This window comes from Protobothrops mucrosquamatus, unplaced genomic scaffold (genome assembly GCF_001527695.2).
Source record: "Protobothrops mucrosquamatus isolate PMUCROS unplaced genomic scaffold, P.Mucros_1.0 scaffold1017, whole genome shotgun sequence".
NCBI lineage: Eukaryota > Metazoa > Chordata > Lepidosauria > Squamata > Viperidae > Protobothrops > Protobothrops mucrosquamatus.
The window spans coordinates 299015-310602 of record NW_015387253.1 but is presented as its reverse complement, the minus strand read 5'-3'; the positions used below and the strand labels follow the sequence as shown (position 1 = coordinate 310602).

Below are 11588 nucleotides of genomic sequence, written 5' to 3'. Positions count from 1 at the left end.
GGGGGGGGTTTCAATTGTGATGTACTTGTGATGTGTTTTTTTTCTTATGTTGAAAATAATAAAACTCCTGTTTCATCAACCGCTTCTGGAGGCAGGTTGTTCCATTGGTTAATTGTTCTAACTGTCAGGAAGTTTCTCCTTAGTTCTAAGTTGCTTCTCTCCTTGATCAGTTTCCACCCGTTGCTTCTCGTCCTGCCTTCAGGCGCTTTGGAGAATAGCTTGACTCCTTCTTCTTTGTGGCAGCCCCTGAGATATTGGAACACTGCTATCATGTCCCCCCTCGTCCTTCTCTTCATTAAACTAGACATACCCAAATCCAACTTTCCCAGTTTTGACGACTTTTCATTCTCCGCTATTTAATGCCAGAAGATGCCCCGGCCTTGGACCAAGCGCGTGTTCGATCACTGACCCCCGATCGCGCCCCATCGATGGCCTCGTTTCTCCCAGCTATGAGCCGCCGACCCATCCCCGCCTTTACCCTCCCGCCCCAAGGGTTGGCGAGGTTTTGGGCCGCGGCCACCCTCACTGGCATTGATGGGAGCCTCAAGCCCCTGCAGTCTAGAGAGCGCCACGTTGAGGAAGGAGCCCCCAGCGGAAGGGCTCCGTCCTGGGATCGAGCGGCGCGTCCGACGGGCAGGCGATTCTCTCTCGCCGCTCAAGGCAGCGCCCCAATAGCCGCCGGCTTCTCCTTTGACGTCAGGATCCTGTTATTAGAGCCGCGCCAAGCCAACTGGAGCACCGAAACCCGAGAACCGGTTGCAGGAGCCGAGAAGGGCCGCTAGGGGCGCTGCGGCATTTAAACTCGGCGCACAGCTCGCTCGGAGGCCGGTTGCACCATGAGGGGCTCCGGCGCGACCGTGCTACAGCTGGTCCTGCTCCTGGCCCTTTGGGGCCCCGCGGAGGCTGAAGCTTCAGGTACTTCATTTCCTTCGCCCACTCGTGGGTCCCTTCTTTTCATTTGTCGGAGGGCGGCTGGAAGGCTCTGCAGCGACCCAGGCGGAGTCATCCTCGGGTCATCTTCCAAGGGGACTGCTAAGTCACCTTCGCAGAATCCGCTCTCAGCCAAAGAAGCGGGAGAGGGGGGGGGAAAGTACTTACCCGGTACGAGCAAGGCTCCTTCTTCGGGAAAAAGACGCTGAGCAGAACCCGTCTCCTACCTTTACATCTGGGTATTAATGCATCCAACCTGCCTGCTTTGCGGCATTGGGACCAGACTCTCCCGCGCCCGTCCTCGCGTCCAAGCCCGGGAAACAGATTGTGATTATGAACATTTTAGATCATGGTTGGATTTATGTAACGGTATGTAAGAGATCACCATAGTCCCCAAACCTCGCTGCCTCTAAATTATGTATTAGTTTACTTGAATGAAGGTGTGTGCGTGTTGTGTGTGTGTGCGCGCGCGCACCAGTGAATGATGAAGTACCTAAAGATGGGTAACAGTTGCTGAGAGTAGAAGATGGTGCTCTTCAGGCACCATTTCCTGTGATTTTATGTTAGCATTGCTGTGAAATCACCGGCAAACTACTCTTAATAACTGCAGCTCTTTCACATCTCATTCCTTGATTTCTTTTCTTTTCTTTTCTTTTTTTCTTTTCTTTTCGTTTAGAACTTTGTTGGACGTTTTATTCCACAGTATATGTTCCTGTTGAAGAGAACCCTCGCTGCACTAGTGAAATGGACTCTAGTTTTATCTCTAGCCTATAAAAGTTTTATGTTCTGCAAGCCTGTTAGATTCCTCGGTTTTACTATTTGACTAAAGTCAATATTGGGACAAGGGCATTCTGAAAACTCTTGGTGTTGGTTGGTGCTTGTTAAAAGATGGGGAAGGCTGGCATTAGAAGAATTCCTTTTACCAGACATGATCAGCCATATGTGTAGGAGAGTTTCACAGCCTCATGGATGAGAAACCAAAGTCTAAGAAGTATAATTGATCAGTTGGGCGCATTTAGTCCAGCAAAAAGAAAATTAAGAGGTGATGTAGTTTGAAAAACATAGATGATGATAGACCAAGCCAACAAATGTGGGGTGTTTGAAACTGGTGGGGAGGGTGCGACTGAAACTTAGGAAGAATTTTCTTCCTAGAGTAAGTGCCAAGATTTTGTATTTTGGTACTATTCCCGTATTATTACTTTAAAAACTACAGGGATTATTCACATTGTTCCTAAAAGTTAAACCTGACTCTCCTTTTAAATGGGCTTTAATCTCAGGACAGAAATTAATATTTTTGAGAATCTTTTCATCCCCTTCTGGTCTTTTGAGAAGTATTCATAGTAAGAAGTGTTAAAAATTTAATTTCTTCTCTCCCAGTTCAATCAGCTACAAATAGATATGTTGCTTTGTTTCAGTTCAGCTGCTATGGTGCAACCACAACCACAGAAACGCAATGACCTGGTTCTCACAAAATCTGGGCTTGCTTAAACATGATTTATTTATTAGCCCAATAAGATGTTATACTGAAAATCCCATAAAGCCATGCGTTTTGGGCTAGAGACCACAAAGACTGAATTCATATTTGGGCTGTATTGTAAAGTGTTTTGTTTAATTGTGGCATATAGTATCTTATATAAGTTTCTCTACACTCCAAAGATCCAGGAGGTCAGTTTTCTTTAAAAATGGCTAGTTGTGCTACATATCTATTACTATTCTTTCTCTTGGCACAAGACACATTTCAAAAACTGCTGTGCCTTTGAATGTTGCTTCATAATAAGCACACCCACACTTACACAATATTTTGCTTTTCCTGTTGGTATCACAGCAAACCTCTAGAAAGTGTTATTGTCATTTCCATCTGAAAATGAATTGAGATAATGTTTCACTAAGATTTATGTTCAGTGATTAAAAAAAAGAAACTTTTTCAAGGAGCAATTGGTTAACATTTGTTAATTTAATTGCATGCATAATAATTATTGAAAAGTGTTCTTTTCATGATCTCAGTTTTTATAGTACATTTGATTAACATATTTTAATCAGTTTCTGCAAAGTAATTTACAGGAAAATAAGCAGATTTAAGAAATTAAAACTCATGCATAAAATTCAGATTAAGTTATTTGAACTAAAATTATAACCATATAGTTCAACTTTACCAGAGCCTGGTGGTTTCCAGATAAAAATTGGGAGACCCTGGGTTTTATTCCCGCCTTAGGCACAATGTCAGCAGGGTGATCTTGGGCCAGTCATTCTCTCAGCCCTAGGAAACAAGCAGTGGCAAAACACTTTGTACAATGTCTATGGAGAATCTTAGTCATCCAGGCCACGGTGGTTCCAAAGGTGCTTTTTTCAAAGGCAACTGGATTTTCTTGTTTTACTTGAAGACGTTTTGCTCCTGATTCAAGAAGCTTCTTCAGTTCTGATATAAATCCTCCCATTCTCCACCATTCAATCAGAACTAAAGAAACTTCTTGGATCAGAAGTGAAACATCTTCAGGTAAAACAAGAAAGTCCAGTTGTCTTTGAAGAAAAGCACCTTTAAGACACTTTGAACAATTTTGCCAAGAAAACTGTAGGGATTTGTCCAGACAGTCTCCAGGAGTCAACAGTGACTCAAAAGGCAGAAACAACAACAACCCTTCCTTCCCCCACCCACCCACATATACATACTTAGAAATAAGTACTATGAAGCTCTTTAAGAGTTATTTCCGAATAGAGATATATATACACTATGTGATCCTCTTGATTTTAATTGGATTTAGACCTCATCCAATTTTGTTTCAGCCACATTTCTATCTAGCTCCATTACTATCACTACAAAATTGGATGTGACAAAAATTCTGGTGGAATAAGATTGATCAAGAAAGAATGTGTGCCAGTAATTCTATTTATCAGTTATACTTTTTAAACAAGACTCTGTAGCATTGATAGAATTCTTGACCATACATAGTTTACATTGCCAATATTTATTCATTACAAGATACCTATTATAAAAAAACATCCTTCAGAATAGAAACCGTGTTAATTTCACCAGGATCAATGGCAGTTAAAGATATGCAATTTTGACAGAATAATCTTCATTGGGTAGCAAATTAATTTAGAATTTGCTGATCAATTTATTGCTTATGCTGAATTATCAAATCCAGGTACACTTTAAACTGGGAAGACATTAATTAATATAAGAAAATGTTAAGGTGCAATTGGGTTAGAAAAAAAAATCCATGGGGACATTTGATAGCAGTTTATAAAACCAGACTTGGGCAGAGAGAACATTTTCTTCTTTCATACCTATTTTGGGATTGTCCAAGAATTATTCTGGGAACAAAGTTGTATATCTTTGTATTTTTTTTAAATGAAATTCTAAAGCGGTGACAGCCACCGCTTTAGTTATATAACAGTCAGCAACATCGATTGCTCTGGCAACCTAGAACTAAGGAGAAACTTCCTGACAGTTAGAACAATTAACCAGTGGAACAACCTGCCTCCAGAAGTGGTGAATGCACCAACACTGGAAGTTTTTAAGAAGAGACTGGACAGCCATTTTTCCGAAATGGTATAGGGTTTCCTGCCTGAGCAGGGGGTTGGACTAGATGACCTCCGAGGTCCCTTCCAACTTTATCATTATTATTATTATTATTATTATTATTATTATTAGACTGTTGTTGCAGTTTTTTTCCTTAAAGAGTTACAAACGTCAGCCTCATCAACAGCCTAAAGAATTTCAACTGTTGAAGCATGAATGTATGTATATGAATAACACAACTTCTCTTTTGTGTGGAGCTGGTTGGATTTTGGTTTCACAAACTCCCACACCCAGAAAAGGGCTTTATTGTTGGCATAGATTAGAACATTGATTTAAAATTCAGCTTTACAGGTAACTTTCTCCTTGCTAAGACTCTAAGGAAACTCTTGGTTCCAAAACAGATTCTCTTTAACAGGGATTGTTGGAAAGCAGGGCTAAGGAGAGGCACTGCATCAGATCCTGCATGTGGTTTATCCTAAAGCAGCTAAAGCAATCAAGGGAAGCCTTCTAGTTTATGTAGGAATCCACATTAAAGTGTCCCAAGTAACTATGATTGGATATTCAAAGCCGGTCTAATCCAGAGGCCCAACTGCGTTTCTTTGAGAAGCTGAATTCCTATAGCAACATTCTCTGTTGGGGTCCTTGGTGCTCTCTGAGCTTGGTTGTTTCCTTGCATTACCCAAAGTAGGTAACATCAAACATTGCTACTACTGAAGATGCTACCTAGTTTGGGTCACAAAATATCTGCAAGAAAACAAGCAAGCTCAGAGAGCACCAAGGACCCCTCATTTCAACCCTGAGCTACAAATATTCTCCTTTATTGGTACATTCTCTGGTGTTCAGTGGCTTAGTTTTAATCAAATAAACCAAAAGTAAGCTAAATAATACTGAACTAAACAAAACCAGGTTAGTCTAATAACACATTAATTTTAGCAGCATTAGGAAAGGTCAAGATAATGTTAGAAAAACTGCCTTGCTTTGCAGGAGTTTTGTGATAGTTGAAGGTTGCACTCCATGAATTGGTAAGTATTTGGGTTTAAGATGCTATAATCTCTTTAGTGTAAATGATTTCTTAAGTTTAAACACATTACAGGACAAGAAAAGAATTACTCCCTACTGCGGTATGTTTAGTTAAGGGCGTGTAGGCAAAATACCAGAACTTTTAACACATGTATTTTTTTTTGTTAAAAACTTAACTTTGCCATTATATATATTATAAGTAATGTGATCCTGCACACTTTACTTGCAGAAGTGTAGAGATTAGACATGAATGGTATATTTGTCAAAGGTTTGGGGATGGATTTTGCTGTTTTTCCCCCCTCTTGCATAAATTTGTAGATATACACTTACCTGAAAGATGAATATGATGAATGAATGGACGGGTAAGAGATAGACAATAGATGATGGATGGATGGATAGATAATATATTTATTTATATCCCACTTTTATTATTTTTATAAATAACTCCAGAGGGTGAACATACCTAATATTGCTTCCTTCTATTTTTCCTAGAACAACCCTGTGATGTGGGTTGGGTGGAAAGAGAGAGACTGGTCCAAGGTCATGCAGTTGGCTTTCATGCCTAAGGCACAACTAGAATTCACCGGGTCCTAGTTTCTTAACCTGGTGCCTTAACTACTAGATATATAGATAACTATTCCTGCTTACATTTTTCTTGATTTGACTCATCTACTCACTGCTGCAGCTATTGTTCCAGTAATAGGGTTTGCTTGCTATAGTATTATTATATTTGCCTTCCTAACAATGGAGGATTCCCAGTTCAAAATTGGCCATATAAATATTTATTTCCATTTCCCCCATTTTCCTTTATTGATCTACTAGTGCCCTGGTAGAAATGCTGAAAGTTTTTCTTTTATTATTGACTCTTATTTCAAATAAATTCAATAATAAATCCATTGCAGTGTTTATACATTTGAGTTATTTCTTTCCATCATGTCGTGATTAAGCAGATGCTGAGCATTATTTCTTGGAGATGCTTTAAAATGGATTGTAGAGGAGGATTGACCTAGATGCCCCCCTCAAACTCTTATCATAATAAAACACATCACTAACCATTGTTTATGGGTGCCCTTTTAATATTGTACCTCTATATCACTGAGAGTCACTTTGGTGTAATGATTAAGGTTATGGGTTATAAACCAGGAGAGTGGGAATTCCAGGCCCAACATAGGTATGAAATCAACTGGGTGACCTTGGGCCAGTCAGTCTCTCTCATTCTTATGAAGAAGACAATAGCAAACCACTTCCAAAAAACCTTGCCAATAAAACTACAGGGACTCATGTAGGTGGTTGACAGGAATCAAGACTGACTTGAAGACACTACATTCTGTCTCCTCTCTCTATCCAACATTTCTATTATCAGCAGAACAGAAAAAGAATATAAGTAAAACTGAAAGTCAGCTTCACTAATTTGCTCAACATTTTTTGGTTTATGTTTTGCCTTTTTGATTCATCTTGAAGACATTTGACACATTTTAGTACTTTCCAGAATTTTTAAAGAAAGTTGTGGGCAAAGTATTTTAAAGTGCTTTTAGGCCCCTCTATTTATGCATGCATTTTTCTCCGATGTTACTTTTGAGATATACTTGAAGATTAAAATGCTGGTTCAGGATTGAGAGAGGAACATCCAAAATGATTATCTGAAGAGTTATGCACAAGTGTGGCAGAGGTAAAAATGTTAGGAAAAACTATCTTGAATCATATTTGGAGCCTCTCACATTCTCACATTTTCTCACATTCATCAAGCAAAATGTCGCAAACAGGGTAGGATGAAATCTTACTATCCCATAGAATAAGGAGCCAAACTAAGTAGAATTATGAGACTTTATGTATTGGAGATTATCTATAGCCATCAAGGTTAGTAGTCATGGTTACTAACCTTCTGATAACATATTTTGCAAAGCTCCTGATCCACATCTATGAAATTCACCTGTCCTTTTTGACATGATGAGAATTACCACCTCTGACATTATATTTTGCCACATTCAAAGCAGCAACTATACTATGCATTCATATACTTTCAAGCTTTGTGGTCTGTCTACATTTTTATTTTTGAAATTTGTGCTTTGTCTTCAGTTACCCATTGACTGGTTGCTTTCTTCTGTTTTTTTTTTTTAATGCAAATGTTTGAAAACATCATGGGGCCTTGATGTCAAGTTTCTTCTTGTAGCCAGTCTCCATTGCTACAAGTGTATGCTGGAATTGCTCTGCAGAATCAGGCTAACATTGCGGCATTCAGAAGCTACTAACAAAGACGTTACTTTCTTTCTTGGAGTTGTTCTCCTGGGGTTGATATTTGGAGGCCTGCTGCCCCCAACCCAGAAGTAATGTTGTGTTTCAAGTCTTAGAGTCCTTGATAGATAGACCTCTCCTCCATGAAATTTATCTTTTTAAAGCTATATATATATATTAGTGTTAGTATATTCCAACAGTTATGGTAGTTACATTACTGTATATACCAGCCACTTCTATTATGGGCTGTAAATGGCTTAAACATTTTTATATATTTCAAAAAAGTTAAAATGATATTTAAAAAAATCATAGAATCCAACATAACAGAAGGTAAATCCTAATATTTAACATTCCAAACTACAGTCTAAGACATTTTGTTAGCTGAAGTGGAGAATGAAATGCTGTTCTTCTTATTTCACCACTTCAGAAGAACAAACCGATCAGTCTGTATTTAGATATTCCTTGACATACAACCATTCAAAGTTCTGACAGTGCTGAAAAAAATGGCTTATGACCAGTCCTCACGCAACCATTGTAGTATTTTGCAGTTATATGGTTGCCATTTGTTTCCTTCCCAGCTGGCTTCCAACAAGCAAAACCAGTGGGGAAGCTAGCAAGGAAGGTTGAAGTTGCAGTCATGTAATGTCTTGCTTAATGATCCCAGCAAAGATAGTCAAAAAATTGGGTGGGGTCGTGCAATGTCTGCCTTAAACCACATTGCTTAATGACAATTTTTTTGGTCACTATTGTGATTGTAAGTTAAGGACTATCTATGGCAGTGATGGCGAACCTTTTAGAGACCGAGTGCCCAAACTGCAACCCAAAACCCACTTATTTATCACAAACTGCCAGGGCCGCATCAGCATTGTGGTGCCCTTGAGGGGGGCAGGGAGGTGCCTCTGAGTGCCACCTCTGGCACGCAAAAACTGGGGGTGCAAAAATGGGCCACCATGCTGCAAGGTGCAAAAATGGCTGACACCACGCCACGAGGTATAGATACAAGGCACTGCACTACGCAAGAACGGGGGAGGGTGAGTATCACGCAGGCAGTAGCCCCACCCCATTTGCAGCACGTGTGTGCTTGCGGCCCCGTGCATGTAAAATACTTCCCCCTCCCTTTTCTTCCAGTCCACCAATCGACAATGGTTGGTGACCTCTGCTCTACCACCTCTACTTGAGCTTGCTAGTTGGCCACTTTGCCTCCTTTGTGCTGGGCGGAGCTCCTACTCCGGGCGGCGGTGACGCCCTGATGGACCTGCTGCTGGCGGCAGTGGCATGCGTGCCAACAGAGAGGGCTCTGAGTGCCACCTCTGGCATGCGTCCATAGGTTCGCCACCACTGAGCTATGGTCTCCCTAATTCACAGGTACCTCCCAAACTAAAGGGAGCTGTTTGGCTCTGCCTAATGGTAGAATGCACCATTTGTCATTTTTCTCTGAATGAGAACATCTGACATGCTGGAAGCTTTGATACAAACTTAAACTGATTTGTGGCGACTTGGCCACCGGTCTGCCTTAGAAACAAGAAACAAGAAAACATGATTCTGTGCAGTGGAGAGTATCAGCTTGATTTAATTTCCTAGTCAGTTATTGACAAAGGCATAATGGATTCTGATGAGACACTCTGTCTTCATTCCACTTTGGGACCTATCTGAAATGAGGTCATCTGTCTGGTGTCAGCACAAAATGTTATTTGCAAGCAGCAAGGCGAAGAAGAGAGAAACTGGGGTCTCTGGCATTACATGATGAAGAGGCTCCAGACAACAGAAATGAAATATTTCCTCTACTCTGTGACTCTACAAGGCAAAAGCGGTGTTTCAGCCATGTTAGCACGCAGATTGCTTTCTCCCAAAAGGATCACAATCTCTCCCAGTTAGAACATTTGTTCAGGGCTGCTCAGAAGGCAGAAACTATGCAGAACCGTTGGGAAGAATATTATGGATTCCTTTTTAAAATCTCCCAGCCTCCTTTCAAGAAAGTGTTCAGGAAAAAGTGGAAGAAGAGGGAAAAATTCAAGATTTTTTCCAATATACTGTATATCCTGTGCTCTGTGTTATATATAAAGATTAAATATAGAAACTTCTGTGTCAATATCTCTTGATAAATATGTGTGGTTTTCCTAAAATGTAGAAATTTCTCCAAACAACTTTTATTATAGTCTTGATTAACAAGAGGAAAATACGTATATACCCACCCACCTAGCCAGTCATTGCATCAATACTGTATTTTTTATATTGTGAATCATAACTAATGCAACATTAATTGTTTCACTTTTCAACTTTACAAATAAATTTTAAGAACCCTGGAGTACAATTGCAAAAAAAAAGCAACTTAGAGAAGGAACAGCAGAAATCTTTCAAAATTATTTCCTTTCCATGATGGAAAAAATATCACACATAAATATGGTTGAAAAACTGATTTAGTTAGGCTCTGTAAAGTTGGATAGAGATATTTAATTAGTGATTATGGAACTATTATGGAACTTGGTCTAAAGTAATGCTTCCCAAACCTGAATAAATTACCTAAGATCGGGTGAATGCCTTTTTTTCTGGTAACACACAAATCCATTACCCATCATAACAGGGACTTTTAAATTGACTTAAAGATTGCCATGTCCACCAAAACACATTTGAAAGTTGTTAAGCAACCAACCAAATATCAATAAAACATTGCAAGAAATTGATAAAAGGAATAGCAAGAGTTACCACCATGTTGTTCTCACCTATTCTTTACCATAAATCTGTTAAAAGAAATACATAATCTGTATTGCTGTAACTAATTATGGATTTTATTTTTTATTTAAAAATAGAGACTTCTACTCCATCAGAAAATATCAGTCAGAAAACGTCAGAAATTTCTAGACATACAACTTGGGAATATTCCAGCACAGGTAAAACCCATAACTTTCTTCCTGAACTTTTCAGTTTTCACTCAGGTATTATTTCAAATTGTAGTGACAGTTGTAAGATAAAGATCAAAGAACCTGTGACTTTCCAAATGTGGCTGAACTTCACTTCTTATTATGCCTGACTGTGACTGGACTCAAGCCCACTCTTGTTAACCTGACCTTCGTCCTTGGGAATTTGGACTCTTTTTCCCCGGAAAGAAACACTTTTAAGATTGATGTATCTTAAAACATTGTCAGCTAAAGCATGCTGTTTGTCATGTATGGGTGGGCCTACATTTTTCAATCCAGACAGGTATACGAAACAGCTTTGTTGCTAGATATAAACAGCATGGGAATTAGCCTCTGGTGAGTTGAAAATATCACGTAGCAAAATTCTGAAGGCTGCAGAATAAACAGTATTTAGATTGATAGAAATATTACTCTGGTGGCTGTCTCCCATCTTAGTGTACAAAAACCAGATGTATTAGCTGGATAATTACTGATTTGGATGTTTCTAGGCTATAACACACCCTCAGTGATGTGAAGGAGGACCCCCAACTTTTGCCTCTCCTTATTTCTCTCATCATGTTCAAATATAGAAATGCCAATCAATGCTGAATGGATGTGGTGAATGGATTTACAGGTTTTTAGGTTTTAAAGTATTCTGAAGGAGTCTGTGCTAAGATTCCAGAGAGTGTGTATTCTTCAGAAAGCTTATTGTCCTTAAAGTTCTGGCCAATCCATGTTTAGTATAGTTTAACTTACAAAATCTGCTGTCCAACTTCTCTACAAAGAGAGCTTCTAGGGCAGGGGTGTCCAAACTTTTTTCAAAGAGGGCCAGATTGGATGAAGTGAACGTGCTGGAGGGCCGAACATTTTTCCAAACATTCTTTGAACCATTACAATTAAATGCAAATGAATTATTGTATGCCTCTTTCCTCTCCCTCTCTTTCCTCTTTCTCTCTCTCTCTCTTTCCTTTCCCTTTCCTCTCCCCTCTCTC

The 11588-nt window shown here is 39.6% G+C and overlaps 1 protein-coding gene across 1 annotated transcript in view; it reads left to right on the top strand.

Moving 5' to 3' along the window:
• Positions 1-907: 907 nt before the first annotated feature.
• Positions 908-11588, top strand: part of EMB (embigin) — a 32099-nt gene continuing 21418 nt past the window's right edge. Inside the window, exons 1-2 of the mRNA XM_029284845.1 lie at positions 908-915; positions 10510-10590. The gene's annotated coding sequence lies outside the window, so the exon portion shown is untranslated. The remainder of the gene's footprint in view (positions 916-10509; positions 10591-11588) is intronic.